Source organism: Macaca nemestrina, chromosome 2 (assembly GCF_043159975.1).
Source record: "Macaca nemestrina isolate mMacNem1 chromosome 2, mMacNem.hap1, whole genome shotgun sequence".
Classification (NCBI taxonomy): Eukaryota; Metazoa; Chordata; class Mammalia; order Primates; family Cercopithecidae; genus Macaca; species Macaca nemestrina.
The window spans coordinates 26,466,373-26,487,334 of record NC_092126.1 but is presented as its reverse complement, the minus strand read 5'-3'; the positions used below and the strand labels follow the sequence as shown (position 1 = coordinate 26,487,334).

General features: G+C 35.6%; 1 protein-coding gene and 1 long non-coding RNA gene across 15 annotated transcripts in view; one reads left to right on the top strand and one right to left on the bottom strand.

Moving 5' to 3' along the window:
• The window catches only part of LOC105488914 (zinc finger protein 385D), a 988,258-nt gene that overhangs the window by 223,909 nt on the left and 743,387 nt on the right, over nucleotides 1–20,962 (bottom strand). The gene's annotated exons all lie outside the window — the stretch shown is intronic.
• Nucleotides 1,962–20,562, top strand: LOC139361859 (uncharacterized). The gene is made up of 4 exons (XR_011619646.1): nucleotides 1,962–2,086; nucleotides 2,443–2,508; nucleotides 9,585–9,729; nucleotides 20,348–20,562. It is a non-coding gene; the product is annotated as an uncharacterized lncRNA (long non-coding RNA).

Below are 20,962 nucleotides of genomic sequence, written 5' to 3'. Positions count from 1 at the left end.
ACTGAGCATTTTTTTAATGTGTTTTTTGGCCATTTGTATATCTTCTTTTGAGAATTGTCTATTCATGTCCTTAGCCTACTTTTTGATGGGATTGTTTGTTTGTTTGTTTCTTGTTGAGTTTCTTGTAGATTCTGGGTATTAGTCCTTTGTCAGATGTATAGATTGTGAAGATTTTCTCCCACTCTGTGGGTTGTCTGTTTACCCTGCTGACTGTCCCTTTTGCTGTGCAGAAGCTCTTCACGTTAATTAAGTCCCACCTATTTATCTTTGTTTTTGTTGTATTTGCTTTTGGGTTCTTGGTCATGAAATATTTGCCTAAGCCAGTGTCTAGAAGGTTTTTTCCTGATATTAACTTACAGAATTTTTATAGTTTCAGATCTTAGATTTAAGTCCTTGATCCATCTTGAGTTGATTTTTGTATAAGGTGAGAGATGAGGATCAGGTTTCATTCTCCTACATGTGATTTGCCAATTATCCTAGAACCATTTGTTGAAAAGGGTGTCCTTTCCCCACTGTTTGTTTTTGTTTGCTTTGTCAAAGATCAGTTGGCTGTTAAGTTTGTTAATTTGGGTTTATTTCTGGGTTCTCTATTCCATTGGTCTGTATGCCTATTTTTATACCAGTATCATGCTGTTTTGGTGATCGTGGCCTTAAAGTATAGTTTGAAGTCAGGTGATGTGATGCCTCTAGATTTGTTCTTTTTGCTTAGTCTTGCTTTGGCTATGCGGGTAGAGCCGGAGAGCCACTGTTCTTAAATACTGCAGAGCTTCTTCAGCAACTGATCCTGTGAGAGCACCAACATGAGTCTACATTTGCCAAGTAAATTTCAAACTGGGGTTTAAAGACTGTATGGTCTACAAGTAGTTCACTTGTTTCTTTCTATTCTTCTGGCTTTTCCTCCCCAGAAAACCTATATTCTAAATTTTAAATGAACTTAAATGAGTAACTCTCAGGAAAATTGCTTCTTTGTTAAAAGTGAAATTAAATTTTAAGAAACTCCTGATTATTTCCACAAACTCCACAAATTGAAAACCTCTAATACTGACTCAGGGTTTAAGCTGAATCTAAAATTTAGTCTTAATGCATTTGCCCTATACTTTCCTATCCTAATCTGTTATTGAACATATCATCCACAAAAATTTCAAATAATACTCAGAAGAAGTTTAAAGAAGCTTGGCAGTAAAAATAAAATAATACTGGTCATTATGTTGTGCTATGGACATATTAACAGAGAAACTTCAGCCAGCATTTTTCCTTAACATACCAACAAATATGAACAAATTCAAGAAAACAGACAACATTTAGGAAAATACAAATAACTCACAAAACATTAGTATGCAATATACAGTTGAGAGACAATTCTCCATGAATCTTATGTTTCTGCACTTCTGAGAAAAGGGCCTTGACAGCATTGTTCTGGACTATCTTTTCCAGGATATTTATATAACAAACAGGTTTGGAAATTAGATAGTGTTTCCCTCTGAGCAGACGGCAGATTTGTTTCCTGACTGGTGTAATACAGATAATGTCTTTCTCTGAGGCAAAGGTTGGGAAGGTGTGCAACAAGCCTCCTTTAAAAGATTTTGGTATTTCTAAGTGCAGGAGTCCTCAGCTGTGATACGAACCCAATACATGTGCAGCATCCACCTGAGCCAATCCCTGCATCGCCCTGTGGGACTTGGGAAGCAAAAGGAACCAATGAGAACATAAAACTCATGGTGCCTGATATGACATCTGTCATAAATTTATTTATCGCTGACCTAGAATCTCATATCTTCTGCCAGCATCTATCAAACTTGGGAGACTAACTCATTAGCTTGCCAATAGTGTAAAGTCTCAGACCATGTACTATTTCTGACATATTCCAATCAAGAAGTACATCGGTTTTGTACATAGAAAGCTACTTTAGTTATGCTTTATTTAAGCCTTTATCTACATCTTGTAATACTCAGGTTTCTGGAAGAACCTATACTGAAATATAAGCTTGTACTGGAACTTGACAAGGAATTTCGAAACGGCAATCACATGTGAACCCTTTATCTAGAGAAATTTCCTCAGTAGCTGAAGCATACACACATATGCATTGGTAAGAAACCATAAAGAAATGGAAACTCTGATACAGAGTATAAAAAGCAGTTTTTAAAATTCACCAGATAGATATGCATATATGCTTACATATTTTGACATCAAAAAGAGCAACTCTAATTTGTAAATCTGACTTACGTAGAATTTCAGAACCTAGAGAGCAACTAAGTATAATTTTTCAAATTGTTCAAGAACAACTAAGCTAATGAGCATATAGAAATATACAATGATCACTTCCACATGCCCTATATCTCTTCCCTGCTTCATTTTTTTTCCAGAGCAGTAAGCCTCTTCTGCAATACTTTATGTATCACTTGCTTATTTATTTATTATCTGTCTCCCTCCACTAAAATGCAGGCGGCATGAAAGCAAGAATGTTTGTGTTTTCTAGATCCCCAGAGCTTTGACAGCATATGATACATAGTAAGTATCCAATAAATGTTTGTTGAATGAATTGACAAATAAATAAAGCTAATATAATTTTTAACAAAATTGGAAAATTACTTAAAATGCAGTTTTATATAATGCTTTACAATTTGTCATGAGCTCTTCTTTATGTCATTAAATATTCTTTCAAACCATTATTTTTTTATGACAATATAAAATACAGTTTTACTGATCTATCATAATTTAAAGATTCCCTCATTGGTAGACACTTGGCTTTTGTCCAGCATTTTGATATTATAAATTAGCCTGCCTTGTATTTCCATGAATGTTAATATTTGACCATCCTAACACTGCTTATGCATGATAGTCTCATTTTAATGAAATTCTCTATAAACATTGTTCACATAAAAACCAATTGTGTTATAGACATGCTCTGCTTTAGGCAATTTTGATTAAAGTCTAATTATGTATAATAGTTATAGATTTTTTATTTTAAAAATGTTCATCATGTGAGTCTGCTGAAGAGAAATTCCTTTACCATACTATTGTAGTCCAGAAAAAAAGAAAATTAAGACCAAACATTTCAGACATAATTTTATCATATAACAAATGATCCAAAGACACTTTTAGGCTTTTAAATGATCTTTCTGGATTATTCTTCTTTTCTAGCACTTTAAGCTTTTAAAATTTTAAATTGTTAGCCTTAAATTATTTTCAATTTTAAAATCAGAATGCTTTCTTCCTTTATTTAAAATTTTCACTTATTCTTTTTTTTTTTTCAACTCTTTGAGAAATAAAGAAGCTTGGACTCTACTCTGCTGTGAGAGCTTCACAGATCTAGTACTGGTCCTCACAAGCTTTCTAATTCACATGTTATACTGCCGTTAACATGGTGGAAATTGGGCCTTGTTCTTTGGTTGCCTGGTTTTTTTCCACTTTTTGATTGAGCCATGGTAGTGACTAAAGAAAAGTGTGAAAGAACATCCCGTTCCACACAAACCATGCTCTTAAGGTCTATCTCCAAATAATGGAAAATCTCAGAGTCACCATGCTAGAAACTCAGATGCTTACTGTTATGGACTGAAGTCTGTCCCCCCAAGATTCATATGTTGAAGCCCTAACTTCCAATATTATGGTATTAGGAGGTGAGACCTTTGGGAGGTAATTAAGTTTAGAGGTGATCAGGAGAGTATAGCCCCCATGACAGGATTAGTGCCCTTATAAGGACAAAGATATTAGAGAATCCTCTTTCTGTCATGTGAGAATACAATGAGAAGATGGTCATGTACAAGCCAGGAGGAAGTCCCTTACCAAACACAGAATCTGCTGGCACCTTAACCTTAGGCTTTTCAGCCTCTAGAACTGTGATAAATGTCTGGTGTTTAAACCACCACCCATTCTATGGTATTTTGTTATAGAAGCCAGAGCTGACTAAGACACTTACTGTTTTCCAGTTCTATTATAAATTTTCCAGGCACTGAGAAGCACAATGTCTACTGAGGGTGAAAGTATCTCTAGTGATAGGGACCTACCAATTCACTAACATTAACAATGACCCAGAATGTTTTGCAAATGTATTATTTGGTGTGTGTGACTGCACATGTGAGAACCCACAGCTTTGCCTACTAAGAGACATATGAAGGAGTGGGGTCGTATGAAAATGGTCACTGTTAGAGTCTAGATACCCCAAGTCATCCAATCAGAACACTTAATCATAACTAAGACTGTCTGGATGCCTACCTTTATGTAGTAGAATGTCCCAAATTCTCAGCAATATTGTAAAGGCTGGAAGTAGAGTTATGGTTATCCTTTACATGCTCTTGTTATAACTATTTTCCTACACGTTCCTGAAGTGAGCATCCTTTCTCATTAGTCCACTTTCATCAACACTGGAAATCACTCCCTGCCTTCCATTTTCCCAGTGCTCTTGGGTTTAGTTGAGTGTTAAGGAGTACCTAGAGCAAATTTTAATATGAGGAATGAAGTACAGAACCAGACAAGTTGATGAAGAAGAAGAGGAGCAAGAGGAGTAAGAGGAGGAGAAAGAGAAGGGAGGGAGTGAGCAGAGGAGGGGGAGGGGAGACATATGTGGGGGAGAAAACCAATGAAGAAGAAAAATTATTATTTATTATTATTATTAATGTCTCATCACTGGGAATTTCAAAGGTTATATTCCTCTATTGTCTGGTCCCCTTGCTGTGTAACTTAGCCTTCTTTTTCTTGTTACACCATTATTACATCTCTCCATTCTCTCTATTAACACATATCACCAACTTTCTATGACTGGAAAATGTAAAATTTTTTATCACTTTACTATGCAGAACAAGTCAGCTCTCTCTTTTTTTGTTTTGTTTTAAATATAGAGATGGGGTTTTGCCATGCTGCCCAGGTTGATCTTGAACTCCTGAACTCAAGCGATCTGCCTGCCTTGACCTCCCAAAGTGCTGTTGATACAGGAGAGACAAAGAAATTATTTAGACAGATAGTGAGTGTAAAAGAGTCCTTGGCAGACTTTCTCTTTTAACAAAAAGCAGCCCCTAAATCATTTCTTTTCTAACGAAGGGCATCCTAAAATATGAAGCCACAAACATGAGTAAGCAAGCTGGAAGCTTGCAGGGGGGAATGCCAGCAGCTGTGCCAATATAAAAGGACTACCTGAAGGCGAGGCATGTCCAACATTGAGGCTCCTTCTTCCCTTTTCTTTGTCACCACGTGTACAGTAAAGAAACAGGCAACATGGCACTGGCCAGGCAGAAAACTCATCTGCATAACAAAAGATCAGGGTGCAGTGGCCAGATTTTCACACCCTATGCAAATGGCACACTTAGCCTTAACCAGTGTTTTGCGCTTTATGCAAATGACACACCTAGTCCAACCAATCTTTTATGCTGTATGTAAATCAGACACTGCTTCCTCAAGCTCATCTATAAAACCCTTTGCATTCCATCACAGAACCAGCAACCCATTTCTCCAAGACCCCTTTCTCTGCAGCAGAGAAATCTCTTCTCTTTATTTAGCCTATTAAACCTTCCCTCTTAACCTCACTCTTTGTGTGTCCACGTCCTTGATTTCCTTGGCATGAGACAACAAAGCTTGAGTATCACCCCAGACAAATACTGCCACTTATCTGGGATTACAGGCGTGAGCCACCACTCCCAGCCTCAGCTCTCCTTTGACAAAATCTCCTTCCATAGCATGATATAACATATCTTTTATAGGTCGAGATGCTCCTTGAGGTATTTTCACCCTACCCACATTCAGTCAGCAGCATTCACTAATTAAGAGAAAACAGAGACTTCTGAGTATATTCTTAACAGTATTGAAAGTGGTGACTCAGACATATATTTGCACACAAATGTTTATAAAAGGATTATTCACAACAGCCAAAAAAGTATAAATGACCAAATGGATGAATGGATGAACAAGATGTGGTTTATACAGTGCATACAATGGAATATTATTAAGTCTTTAAAATGAAAGAAATTTTGACACGTGCCACAACATGGATGAACCTTGAGGACATTATACTAAGTAAAATTAGCCAGACACAAAAGGACAAACACTGTATAATTCCATTTATACCTTGTACCTACAGTAGTCAAATTCATTGAGATGAAAAGAAGAATGATGGTTGCCAGGGTCTGGGGGAAGGGAGAAATGATGAATGCAGAATTTCAATTTTGGAAGATGAAAAATTTCTGAAGACAGATGGCAGTGACAAATGCACAATGTAAATATACTTACATTTAAAATGGTACATTTAAAAATGGTTAAAATGGTAAATTTTATAGTATGTCTATTTTATCACAGAAAAAATAAAGCAGAAAAAAATGTATTTTATTTTCAAAAGCCAATGTTTTGAATTGTAAGAGCTGGGCATTTGAGCCACAGTGTATAAAATCTCCACCATAAAAAGACAAATTGAGAGAAATGCATGCTCATGTAAGAGCTAATTTTCTCAGTTCAAAAGAAAACACCAATCTTGTGGTAAAGAAGAGAGGAAAGAGAGGAGAAGATAAAAAGCTAGCATTGGTTGTTAAATAAGAAGGTGAGTAGCAGAATGACAGGATAACCATGTAATTTTTGGAGAAAATAGACAAAAGGAAACCTATTCCAGCTGTATCCTCCATCTTTACTCTACCCTAACACAAGGAAGGGCTGGTGAAACAGCAAGTACCCAGAGTTTCCTTGTGCCCACCATAGTTCAAAAGAAAAATATATGTCTGCATGAGAGGTAGGGGAGATCTAAGCAAATGAGTCTGAGTCAATCTCACAGAATCCCAGAATGCTCCTGTGACAGGGAGTTCAGTAGAATGAATTCTCATGCACCTCAGAGTAGCCCTGATACTATCATTGCCTTAGAGAGCCCTTTCAATGTTCCAAATATTTAGAGTATCATGGGAGGAATGACTGAATATATTTAAAACACTTAATGATGTGTAGAAATGGCTGAAAGTGTGGTGATCTGCAGAGACCCTGTGGTTTAGAACTGTGGTGTCCAATGCTAGCCACATGTGGCTAGTGGCTACCCATTTGAACAGTACTGATATAGGACATTTCCAAAACTGCAGAAAATTCTGTTGTACAGTGCTGGTTTAGAACAGAGGGCAACAATAGCAACTTATGTGGCTGGGCAACCAAAAGTCATGTGGATAGACTCGAGTGCATCCCAGCTCTGCCAATACGAACAGAAAAGGACAAAGAACAAGATGTCTCCTGCCCCTTGACATTTTTAAAGCACCCAGGATTTAGGTACAGTAACTCTTCACTGAATGTTGTCAATGAGTTCTTGGAAATTGCAACTTTAAGCAAAACAACAGACAGCAAACTAATTTTACTACAGGCTAATTTATATAAACAACTTGTGTTTCTATGGCATATTTCTGATTACAAAAACATCACCAAACTTCTACATGAAGACTGAAACACTTCTGATATTCAACATTAAAATAAACATGAGCTATATACATTTAAGAAAGATTGATGAAAGCAAGCAAGATAATTATTTACCCAGTTATTCCAGTTCAGGGTCACAGGTGGCCAGAGACTCTCCCCACTCAGCTCAGGGTGCAAGGCAGGAGCCCACCCTGGATAGGACACCGTTCCATCACAGAATGCAGGCTCACACACAGTCACACTCACTCACACTGAGACAAGGTAGGCATGCCAGTTAACCTCACGTGAACATCTTTGGGATGTGGGAGGAAACTAGAGTACCCAGAGAAAACCCACGCAGACATGGGAGAAATGCAGACTCCACACAGTGGCCCTGGCCAAGAAATTACATTTTTTCTCTTCAGTTCTATAACAAGATAACATTGAAGTAAATGATTTTATTTGAGTACCTGCTGTATATTCCAAGAAAGACTGAATGCAATTAAAATTGTGTCTTTACAATACAGACAATGGAGTTTCGAAATAGAAATTAAGTTTGGTTTGAAGGAAAAAAAGTAACTTTCCTGCATATGTAGCCTCATGGATTAAAATGTATACTACATCACACAGGAATCACACTTCTCTGAGATGAAACAAGCCACATTATTGTGTAAAAGTGACTGCAACAACTTTTTAAAGTAAAAATTGCATTCCAATCAGCACCTGTATGAAATGCCCAGCACAGTGCCTAGTTTATCTGCCTAGTTAATAGATGGCACTCAAAACTGATTGCTTTTCTGATTATATAAAATAAAAGTACTATCTGAGAAGAAGCAAAATTCCCATGTCTACAAACAACAAAGCTAACTTTGATAATAAGTGGGCAATGAGAGCCAAATGACCTTGAAGTCTTCTAAATCAGAAAACTCAGTATATGTTTGATGCAACGGTCCCTGAGAAAGTTTTATGATTTCAAAATCATATACTATATCAGGTTCTTTTGCCCACCGGCAGTACCGGAATTGGCAACAGCTGTACTGTCAAATTCACACTAATCAGTTAACAGTTGTCCAAATCAAATTGCAGTCAAGGTTGTTAGAGTCACTGATAAAATAAACAGTTGTTGAGAGGGGGTGGCACAAGGCAGTGAGATCACACTAGCAGCTGGGACTCCGGGTGGGAAGATCCTTGCGAAGTCAGGAGACAGTTAAGACCTCTACAACCTACACATTTGCAGAAACTAGTTTAAGCCAATGACTCCTTTAGTATTGGACTCTCCTAAAGGTGGGTGATCTTAACTGCATTTGCAATTACCAGAAAAGGAAAAAGTAAATAAATGAACAGAGAAGCCTCAGGAATATTATTCCTAATGTACAGCCTCCATTTTGAGGATGAGAGCAAGGCTTAGGAATAAATGGTAAACCTCTGAATCCACTGGCAATCCAAATGGCGAGATTTAGAGCCGGCCTGGGAATTTCAGAAAAATAGAGTTGTTAAATTAGCTAGTTGGTACAATTTCTACAGATGTTTTTTTGTGAGCTCTGAGTTTCTGGAAAAGCTAAAGTTCCCTGCAGTCTCCACCTACTTCCAAAGCAGTCACCATGGCTCACTGTCAGCCAAGTTTCCTGCCAACAGTCCCTGTGTGGGGGAAGGAAAGAATCAAAGAAGGACAACTGGACAAAGGTAGTATGACTTCATCCAACTAGATATTTTTTCCTCCCCCATTACTAAGTCACAGTTCTGGGTCTTTTTTAAGTTGACCTTTTCTAGGTCCATGTTCAGCATTATGTATAGAGAAAAACTGTACATTTTCACCAGGAAGGGTTTGTACTTGTTCAGTTTATAATTCAATATAGGTGAGTTTCAAATTTGTCTTCTACCTCAAAATGCAGCAGATTCCAAGAACTGAGTTGAAATGTGCAATGTGTAAAAAGCTCATTCAGAGAAGCTCAGTCCTCATTTACAGGAAAGGAGAAAATACCTAAAAAGAGTGTGGATGGTAAGGCCAAAGTGTCAAATGTTCTTTTTTAAAGAAATAAAACCTCAAGGAAATTTTTAAAAACTATTTTTCTTTTTAAAAGGAAGAGAAATATATAATTTTTAGGGTGTCGAAACAGGCCATGTAAGTATATGCAATCATGGTTTTGATTATGTTTAAGTAAATGAAGGGGAGAGGAAACTGTCATATTTATGGACCTACTTGTGATTGTGCTTATTACTGTATGTACATCTCACAGTAATCTACAGAGAGCATAACAACAGTGCTGCACACTATTAATCTGACTCCACGGTGAGACATTGAGAAAGGTGAAGTAAGTGGACTGAGAGCCACAGCTCCCAAGAGCAATGCTTGGATAGGAACCCAGATCTTTACCTTCAAAGGTAAGCTACAAATTCAAAACCTAATAACCACAGACTATTTTCAGTAGTAACTGAAACTAATTCAGCAAACACTGAGTGTCTATTATGTATTGACCACCTAACAAATAGTGAATTTTGGAAATATATCAGACCTAGATAGACTCTGATAGACAACTCTTCACTCTCCATTTATTTCAGAGGCAGTTAGAAAAAAAGAAACAGGCCTTTCTTCCCTTCTCAACCATCAGAGGCCTGTATAGACTATAGACCCTTCCATTTACTTTCCTTCTTTATATCATCTGGGAATGTATTAAACCTGCATTCTGGGCCTACAGCTTTCATGCATTAGGTCACACATAGAAAGCAATGGAAAGTCCAGGGTTGCACCTGTAATGGCAGTCCTACCCAGCCCCTCTCTGTCTGATGCTAAGGCTCACTGAAATCAAGGCCAGACAGAATTGAGGACCAGTCCAAAATTATTCTCTACTCCATCATTTATTCTAAGCTGCCAGTGATCTTTATAATTGGTAGCTAATTTCTTAATGGCATATGCAGTTTCTTGATAAACAAAACAGTGGCAAGGAAAACAGCAAATATGGACAGATGTAGGATTTTTAATATTATATTTACAGACAATCCAAATGTTCAGAATAACTCTCATCATGCAAATTCTGATTTGGCTTTTAATTTGCTAAGTACTAGTATTTTAAAGGAATTGCCTAAATATTATGTAACAAAAACAAACAAAACAAAATCTCATACAAGAGTTTCCTTGTTGTCTTATTGTAAATTATTCCAGATCTACATTTCTTTGGCAAAATATTCAAATATGGCAATAGTGAATTAATTAATCCATCCTTCCTTCCTTCCTTCCTCCATCCCTCCCCCCCTTCCTTCCTTTCTACCATTCTTCCTTCCTCTCTCCCTCTCTTTTCCTTCTCTCTCTTCCTCTCTGCCTTTTTCTTTCCTTGCTTCTTTCTCACTCTCCCTGTCTCCTACCATCCTTCCATTTACATACTACAATTAACACGACAAACCCATGCTTATTTTTCAGGAGCACTTATATCTGAAGAATCTGCAGTAATATAGCTAATTATGTAATACTGATTCCAGAGCTGAATCCCGAAAATAATGATTTCATTCTACTTTCACTGTCTGTTTATTTTACCCACAGAATTAATTGTAGTGGTAAAATATGTTTCTCCCTTTATATTCCTGACTGGTATAATCAAATAATTTCTTAAAGCACATCACTTTTCATTTTAAATGTAGCTTTAAAAAACAGGTTAACAACTGCCTGCATTTAACTGTAGATTTTATGTGCTATAATATTATATGTCATCCATTACCAGTTTTATAGGCTTAGCAGAATAAAATAATCATTGATCTTTTTTCATATGAACACTATTAAGAAAAATGGTATACACTTCAACCGATTAAAATATTACTTAAGATGCTTTATTAAAATTTATTTTAAAGCAGTTTTTCTCATTAAGACTTGACAAATCTAGAGAACACCTCATTTAATCTCCTTTATGAGGATGTTTTGCATGCAAAGAGCAACCTGAGGGAGAGTGAGATTCCAGAAAGGCTTGGGCTAGGGCTAATATGGTTTGGCAGTGTCTCCCCTGCAAATCTCATCTTGAATTGTCATCCCAATAATCCGCACATGTCAAGGGAGAGACCCAGTGGGAGTTGATTGGAACATGAGGGGCGGATTCCCCCATACTGTTCTTGTGATAGTGAGTTCTCATGAAATCTGATGATTGTATAAGCACCTCACATTTCCCCTGCTTGCTCTTCTCTCTCCTGCTGCCATGTGAAGAAGATCTTTGCTTCCCCTTCACCTTCCGCCATGATTGTGGGTTTCCTGAGGCCTCCCCCAGCCATGTGGAACTGAGAGTCAATTAAACCTCTTGTCTTTATATGTTACCCAGTCTCAGGTATTTCTTTATAGCAGTGTAAAAACTGACGAATACAGGTCGTATAGAGTGGTAGGACATGTAGACAGTTCTTACAGAACTGCTGTGCAAATTGCTTCTTGCACAAATCAAGATGGGAAGAAAGATGGGAGAATCACAATCTTCTCTGTAGTTTTAGTTTTTATAAACATTGATAACAACTGGAAAAAGGAACAATTGCCAACTAAAATCTCTGTATGATTCTATAAGAATCTCTTATGATTACTTTCTTAAAATATCCCATAATAGGAATTCAACAAATTTGAAGAGTGTTAATTGGAATAGAATTGGAAAGCCTCTACTAAGAAACAAGAAAAGAGCAGTCATCATTGCCACCCTCACAACTACCCAAGACAAGTACAGTATTACTAAGGCTAGGTATGTTCCAACAAATAAGATATGGAGTGATATTTCATTTAGTCCACATATAACCCGAGAGGCACTTAGTAGTATTTTCCCCGCTTTGGAATCTTTCTAGCCATAGTAGTATTATCTCCATTTTACATGTGAGAAAACTGAGGCACAGGGAGACCAACTAACTTTCCCAACATTATATATCTAGTAAGTGGTAAATCTACAATACAAACCTAGGACTCTGTGATTCCAAAACCCATGGTCTTAAGCACTACCATCGTGATACTCAATATGTAGTCTGTGGACAGGCATTGTCAGCTTTACATGTGGCTTTTTTAGAAGTACATAATCTGATTTAATTGCATACTGACATTCAGAAGCACTGTTCTATACTATAACAATAATATGAATAATAATAGCATATATGACATTATATAATTATTTATAACTTAAAAGTATGTGCATATATGCTACTTAACTATGGGCAATAGAAGGCTGGAAAGCAAATAAGGATGATGTTTTAGAAGAAAAAGTGTCCACATTGATGTTTCTGAGATAACATGGACACCGTGTACTCTTGGAGGATTAAGAGGGAGTCATCATAGATTCATGTCCCCAGGAACTATTTAGCAGGATAACATCATGGAAATTTGCTAAATTTTGCCCAGGAAAGGTTGTCCAGCCACATTAAGAATCTTACCAAGAGTGACACTAAGAATATAATGAAGAAAGCCATTTTATAAGAGTTTTAATTTATACAAGAAGAAATCCTGGCAAAGCAACTCTTTAGACGCAGAAGATATTTAAAGCTTCAGTCTCTTTCATTGAAAGTTTTAAATAGCTCAAAGCACCAAATTAAATTAATTTATATTGAATGCAAAACTGGATATAATTATTTTACCATAAATGCAAGTCAGCTAAAAAAACAAAAGGATAGGCTAGAATTTAATTTTTTTCCAATTCTTCGACTTTGTCCAAATAAGAGCCAGTTCACTAAAGAGAATCAATCTGTCAAATTGGTAGTACTGAATTTACTACTTAAATTATTTAAAATGTGTTGGTTTCTTTTGCCTGTCTCTTTACAAATTATAAGCTTTAGTCTTCATTTATTCCACAACATTGCATACACATTTATGATTTGCCAGTGTCAGTTCAATATCATGGCTGCAGACCACCTAAAACATGCAAGGAAGAAAGACAACAGCTTCTATTGAAGCAGATCAATAACTAGAAACGGAAACAAATAGTGAATATAGAAAAAAAAATTGCAAACATTAAAGATGGCAGGAAGATCCAAAGATGTGAAAGGAAGGCAGGTATCCTGGAATCCCAGTATTTCAAAAACTGAAGATATGGAAAAGGTGACCAGAGGAAAAGCACAATATGAGGAATTACATATGTAATAAAACATTTCCATGAAACTACAGAATTGCATATTAAATATAAACACAGTTCATCTATTTGTCAACTTTAAATCTCCAGAATAATTTCAGGAGCCAAAACTCAGTTTGGAATATTTCTCTTTGCTCCTGTAGTGAGTACTTTTTTCTTCAGATTTCTCTTTTAGTTTACTTGGCTCTAATAAAAGTAAAGCTAATTTCCTCTCTCCCTGCCAATTACTGTAAAGACCATCTAAACCAGTTAAATATAGGCAACATGATACAAAGATGAGAAAGCAATATCTATATCCATTTATTTTTTATTAGCCAAGAATTTCTTTAAATTTATTTTAAAGAAAGACATTTTAAACATTTATTTATTTTTTAAAACAAATTTTTAAAAAGTCCTCTGAAGAGCTCATAGGCATCAGCAAACGATATGCAGTTTAAAATAACATATATAATGTATCATATTTTCAAAGGAATTCTGAGAGTAACGTGAGCTCTCCAGTTCTACATGCTCATCTCTCGCAGATTCTCAACACTTCCTAATGAAGTTAGAAATCAATGAGTTTAACACAGGCATTGAGATTTTCCTCATGATTTAGGACTAAGAGTTTCTGAGACCAGTGTATTTGACCTTAAACAGAGTGGAAGTTATTAAGCAACACCTAAACGAAGAGTTAACTAATTGGAAGTTTTTTGCTGTTGTTGATATGGATTCTTTTCCTTTTCAAGGCGTATGTTAGCTTTTATTTTTGCCACAAATATGATTTTCAGGACCTTGCAATTATCTTAACAACTTGAAGTCTTAAAGAAAAAAGGGCCAGGGGCGGTGGCTCACGCCTGTAATCCCAGCACTTTGGGAGGCCGAGGCGGGTGGATCACGAGGTCAGGAGATCGAGACCATCCTGGCTAACCTGGTGAAACCCCGTCTCTACTAAAAATACAAGAAAAAATTAGCCGGGCGTAGTGGCGGGCGCCTGTAGTCCCAGCTATTCGGGAGGCTGAGGCAGGAGAATGGCGTGAACCTGGGAGGCGGAGCTTGCAGTGAGTTCAGATCGTGCCACTGCACTCCAGCCTGGGCAACACAGCAAGACTCCGTCTCAAAAAAAAAAAAAAAAGGGAAAAAAAAAACTCTAAGGCTAAGAGCATATAAAATATTATCTCATTTATGTTCTGACTCAGGTTATTTTAATTATTTTCATTCAGCTAAAATTGAACATATTCATCAGATCTATCATATAGTATGTCTGTCATCACTAAATTATATTATGTGGAAAGAATGGTTCTATTTTGGCTACTAGGCACAGCAATCTGGAATTTTTTTTTCTTTCTCTCTTTTTTCTTTTTGGTAGTGACGGTGGTGGAGAATGGTTTCTCGAAGTCATTGTGAAAACTATTAGAATAATGCCATTTATATAGCAAGTTAAATGTATAGACAAGTCTGTTCTGCCAATTTAAAATTTAAATTGAACTTCTTAATCTCATTCAGGAGTTCTATGACAGATATAGTGGGATTAATGACCCTTGCTTCTAAAAGTAAAATCTTCCTAATACTCAGAGCCCAGTGCTTATCTAAAAACTATAGCAATTTCTTGAAAAATAGACCTTTCTATAAAAAATTAAGCATTAAATTGACATTTTAAATTTTGCAAGCTAGATCAACTTCTTTTAAGAAAGTGTAAATAAAATTGACTGCTTCTGAGAAATAATTAAAGGGCAGTGCTAGAAGGGTAATGTTAACTTGTTCAAGACTCTAAAATACCATCCCTACTCTGAAACTTGATGCAAGATAGAACATCATCTCAATCAGATTCCATTACAATTCATACTAATATAAGCAGCAATTAATAAAAACCAGAAATTTTACTAATCTCTTTTACCTTCACTGAATGTATAAGTGTTTAAAGTAAATTATAATGTCTTTAATAAGTAAATTTAAATTGAATTTTAGGAGTATGTTGCCAAGCTTCATAAACACATTTTCCGATAGACTTTTCAGTCACTTCTACATAGTAGAAAGTTACAAGAATCAATGCATCGACCTTTCTACCTGGATGTTACATCGTTCTACTATAAGGCTTTTGAACAAGCCAAAGTATAACTGTAACATAAAGACCACAGACCTGGGGCATATTAGATATACCTCGCATGTCATGTCAGATAATACAAACAAGTATCTGAAGCTGTCACATTTAAGTATTTATATTGGATGGATCCCAAACTAATGATATATTATAGGTGGCAAATATTGCAATAAAGTATTAATATTTTGCTAAAGGTATTTGCTGCTTATAAAATTTGAAAAGCTTTCTAAAATACAAAAGCTATACAGATGATATACTAAACAACAATGTACTGATCACCTAAGTATTAACATGTCTTCATTTTTGTTCAGATATTTCTTTTTTTAAAATAACAGAACTTGAACATTACAGAGATCTGGAAGTTTCTTTTGTTTTCCTTACCAATTCCATTGTCACTCACTCCTCAGAACCACCTGCAAATAAGGACTTGTGTGGTCTCCCAGTCTATGTTGTCATGTATTGTAAATTAATTTCAGTCTCCCTCTCTCTCTCCTGCTTTCTCTTTCTCATTGGCATGTGATTTAAAAATACACACACATATACATATATTCTATAATTCTATTACATTTTGCAACTGGTGTTTCTTAACCCAGCAGCATTGAGCTTTTGTGATATTTCCATGTGAAAACAATTCTTTCATTCCAATTGTCTCTTAAGGTATATTTTATAATTGGATCTTAATATGTGTATATGTAGTGTGTGTATATATATATATATGTCTATATATGTATAAATGAAGTATATCAATTTCCCACTAATATTTATATTGTTCTTTTTTTGCTACTAAAAACAAAAATGAACATTTTTGAACCAAGTCTCCTTATACACATATGTAAGAGTTTTTCTACATACCTGCACTCAGTATTTTAAACCATGAACCACAGTAAGAAGCTTGCATACATGCATGCATAAACATATGTATACATACACACAGGTATATATATATAATATATGTATGTTTTTTCTCTCCAAAATTATAAAAGTTTCACTATGATTTTAGGTAAGTAAAATTAAAAACAAACTTGAAGCTCAAAATAATTATTTATCTGCCTCATTCCAAACAAGGCTCTTAAAACCAGATTCTGTCAATAGTTCCTCATAGGTAGCATAACTAATTAAGGTAATTCTAAAAATCAAATATGTATTTAATGAATTTTTTTTACCTAAAAAACACAAGTAGGATTATCTGGAAAAAGGGGCATTTTCTTTATAGAGCTCCAAAAGCTCCATCTATCTGAGTACATACATTCGATATATGTTAGAAAGTGGCAGGAAACACTGGTTATCTCTTTTATATCACAGGTTTTAGGAAGGCAAAAACTGTTGCTTTGCGACATAGCATGTGGTGAAAGTCACAGAAACATTAACATGGTACATATGCACAGATGTTCTAAAGAGCATAAAGATGCTTTGATAAAACTGATTATTTTTCTATGTGATTTCTTTGAAGAAACTGCTTTAAAATGCCCCAATCTATTGTACAACTGGACTGTCATTTTTCTTACCTTCCATTAAAAAAATAACTTGAATATAGAAATTAAAAAATAAAGCTTCTTATCCCTATATATAGTCACCTAAAATACCTATTTTTTATTTTAGTCCCTTAAAATTATTTGACAGGTCCTTGAAATAAATTTCATTTTAGAATGTTCAGGGAAAGAAGTTCAAGAATTAACCACTAATTTTATCACTTTAATATTTGCCCAAACTCTAAATAAAATGTGGAATAAGAGGTTATGCTTCAAAGAAAGGCAAAATGCAAATTTTCTTACTTTTACTCTACTACTGTCTTGATTTATGAGCTTCAGAGAGAACCATCTGACATTGGCACACCTCTTCAGGATAAGAGAAATTACACAGAGCTAAAGGAATTTGAGTAACAATGTACTTGTGGCTCTCAACCATATGTTACATGAATTACTTAAATAACTGCTTCAAACTCCCCTTCCTTTTCTACAGGTAGATGGAACCATGAAATCCTAAACCTATAACAGAGCAGTGCTTCTCAACAATCTTTGCTGAAGGACCAGCACTACCCCCATCAGTCACAAACCAATACTTTTATAAAATAAAATAAAAATGAGTTATCAGGAAAAAATAAAATGAAATAGACTTACAAAATATAGCCATAATTCTTGATTGGTTTTCACAGATGTAAAACTGCTCTGTTAAGTTGCTATAAACACCTCTAAATGCTCACTCTCAATTTCCACACTTATCACCCATAAACAGTTCTCAGATCAGTATGGGTCTGTGTACCACACTTGGAGAAGTACTGAGTCATGAAACAAATATACTTCCTGGCAAAAAGTTCTCATTCCTTTGACTAAGAGTAATTGTTCTTTACATTTGTGTTGGCGGGAGGGAGATGTGGAAGAGGCAACTTTACTCAAGTGATAGTCTGAGAAAGTTATTCTTTCATCTGTACTTAGCTGTGAAAATGGATTTTCCCACTAATTTTGGCCATGGGGTAGAACACAGTGACTCTCAACACTTAAAGGGCAAAGAAATCACCTTGGGGAAGTGCAAAAAAAAAAAAAAAAAAAAAATTCTTATTAAGGTTTCAACAGCAGAGACTCTGGTTCAATAGGCTTCCTCAATGCCTACAATTTCTGTGTTTCTCCTAACCTTCAACACCTTTACTCACTCCTAGAAAGTCAATATGATTATTCTAGTTTCACAGATGAGAAAATGCAGACTCCACATTTTTGCCTTAGGCTGTAGATAAAGTATTAAACATAGAACTCAAATCTTCTAGATTCAAAGTTTAGTGTTGTTGCTTTTTCTTATGTATGTCCTATAGTACAAAAGAATGTTGAGTTTTAAAAAGCCTAAATTGTTACCGAGATAGCAATGTATGTTTAAATTTATTACCATTTAAAGTTGTTTATTCCCCTGACAACAATTGCCATATACAGCATAAATATGTGTGTCAGTGACATTAGACAGCATCTTTACTGTCCACTGATGTCCTAGACACTCTTTTTTATAGTCATTCAATCACAGCCAGACTCTTGTTCAGGAAATACTTTGCTTTCTCAGTGAAGTCCCTTGAGGTATACCAAATTATTAGTTAATTAGCTATTAAAGTATACCAAGGCTCATATAACTGATTTAAAAAATTACAACCATTTGCAGACAAGAGGTAATCTAGCTATGTTGAAAAGAAATTGTGCTGGACTTGGATCAAGGAATCTGAAATCTAGCCGTGATCCAGTTATCCAGTATGATTTGGGGAAAATAATTTTCTCTCTCAGTTCAGCTTTCTTATCTATATCTTTTAGATAATAACCTGTAATATGCAAGTCTCTTATGAAATTAGATTTTAAAAAATAATGGGTACAAAAATGTTTTCCCTATAGTCTTTGTCAGTTGATGATCAGTACTTTTTTTTTTTTCTTATTAGAACAGGCAGTATATCATGTGTTTACTTCTTTGGTTCATAAGAGTTACAGGGTGGGGGCGCTAAACTAGCTCCAAATCGAGAACTTTCTTACAACTGTATGTAGATGACCCATGAGGTAGTCTCTCACCCCACATGTAGGCTTATCTACTTTCACTGGATGTAGTCAGGTAGGAAGCTGGATTACCAGCTGTCAGGAATATTGCAGAAGAGATTCTAGCAAGTGTGGGTAGGCAGATCAGATGGCTCTAAATATCCTTTTCCTGTTAGGGTTGTCATCATAATACCATAGACTGGGTGGTTTTAGCAACACACATTTATTGTCTCACAGCTCTGGAGGCTGGAAATCCAAGATCAAGGTGTCAGCAGGGTTGGTTTCTTCTGAAGATTGTTAGGGAAGGATCTGTTCCATGTCTCTCTCCTTGGTTGTAGATGGCAGTCTCCCTGAATCTCTTCACTTTATTTTCCTTCAATACAAGTTTTGCATGCAAATTTTCCCTTTTTATAAGGACACCAGTCAGAATGAATTAGGGCCCACTGTAATGACCTAATCTGAACTACTTACATCTTCAATGACCCTATTTCCAATTAAGATAATGTTCTAATTCACTAGGACTAATGACTTCAACATATGAAAATTTGAGGGACACAATTCAACCTATAATACTATTATTCAATGTTTAGCATCTCCACGAGCAGTAGAAGTCAGGAGTCCCAGTTTTCTCTTAGTTTTGCCACTTGCTAGCCATGAAACTGGACATCACTCAATAAGTCTAGGCTTACCTATAAAATAAGCATGTTGAAGAAACAAATTAACTCTAAAATGTTCTTTCATTTTGACATGTCTATGTCCAAGTGTGGAGTAGAGGTCTCCAAAAGAGCTACTGGATCACAAAATGAGCTGTAAGCTTCCATATTTTCTTATTCTGGTCCTTTTATTTACCCAAAATCCCAGTTAGTAAGGAAGTCACAGTAGGAAACAGGTCAAATATATTACTTACAAAGCCTCATCTCATTATGATTAGGCTGACTACATAAAGAATATCTATATATAAATATATAGGGGTGTGTGTGTGTGTGTGTGTGTGTGTGTGTAATGTGTATTATGCCTCGATCTTTAATGAGAAGAACAACTAATATATGCATAAATCAAATATCTTTGGAAGGATGGATACAAAAGCCATTTACCACATTGCTTGCCACTTAAGAGAGAACTAAGTTTCAGGGGAAGAGCAGTCAGGAAATTGTTTTGTTCTCTTTAGATTTTGAATCACAGGAGAATGTGCTACCTATTCAAAGAGTAAACAAGGATTAAATAAGAAAAACATTCGTGCATTATGCATTTGTTTAACCTTTGGTTTCTAAGTCTGAATAGTGTATATTGAAGTCATTTTGTGCTTCGAGGTCACTATAATAAGTATGTCTGACTTTGACAAACTTTCCATTTTGCAGAAAGCTACAGGACTCAGCAAACATGCTTAGATATCTGCTTCAGTGCGAAACATATAATGAAAGAAGACTTCATAAGCAGATGTTTCTTAAGAAGCTTCTGTTATACAAAAATGACACAGTTAACGAACAGGAGAGCAACCTGCTACATCTGTCTTCAAAGGACAAGGAAGTTAGCAATCAATACCGTATTTACGATGGCATTTTTCACCTGAAAAGTTTCCACTTACCTACCACTTGTGTCTAAGAAAGACAGGCTTTTTCTTACTCAGAATTTTACCCTTGCTGCTCACCTATTTTAGTGACAGCAGCAGTTGTATAAACTTAGTAAGAACAGTTATTAATGTGTAAACCGCATTTAATTAATATATCGTTGAACAAAACAAATGGCAGTGTGCCTTACCACTGTTTTTATCACTGGCTGAAAGATAGAAGGCATTTCCATAGCTGGAGCAGGTAATAAAATACGAGCCAGAGAAGAGAGCACTATTCAAGAATCATTTTTTAAAGGAAAGAAGACGAAGTTTGCCAATTCCATTTTAAAGATGAAGGAAACAAAGATCCTGAAGGGTATATATCCAAAGATAATAGAAACATGAAATTGAAATTTTCTGTCTT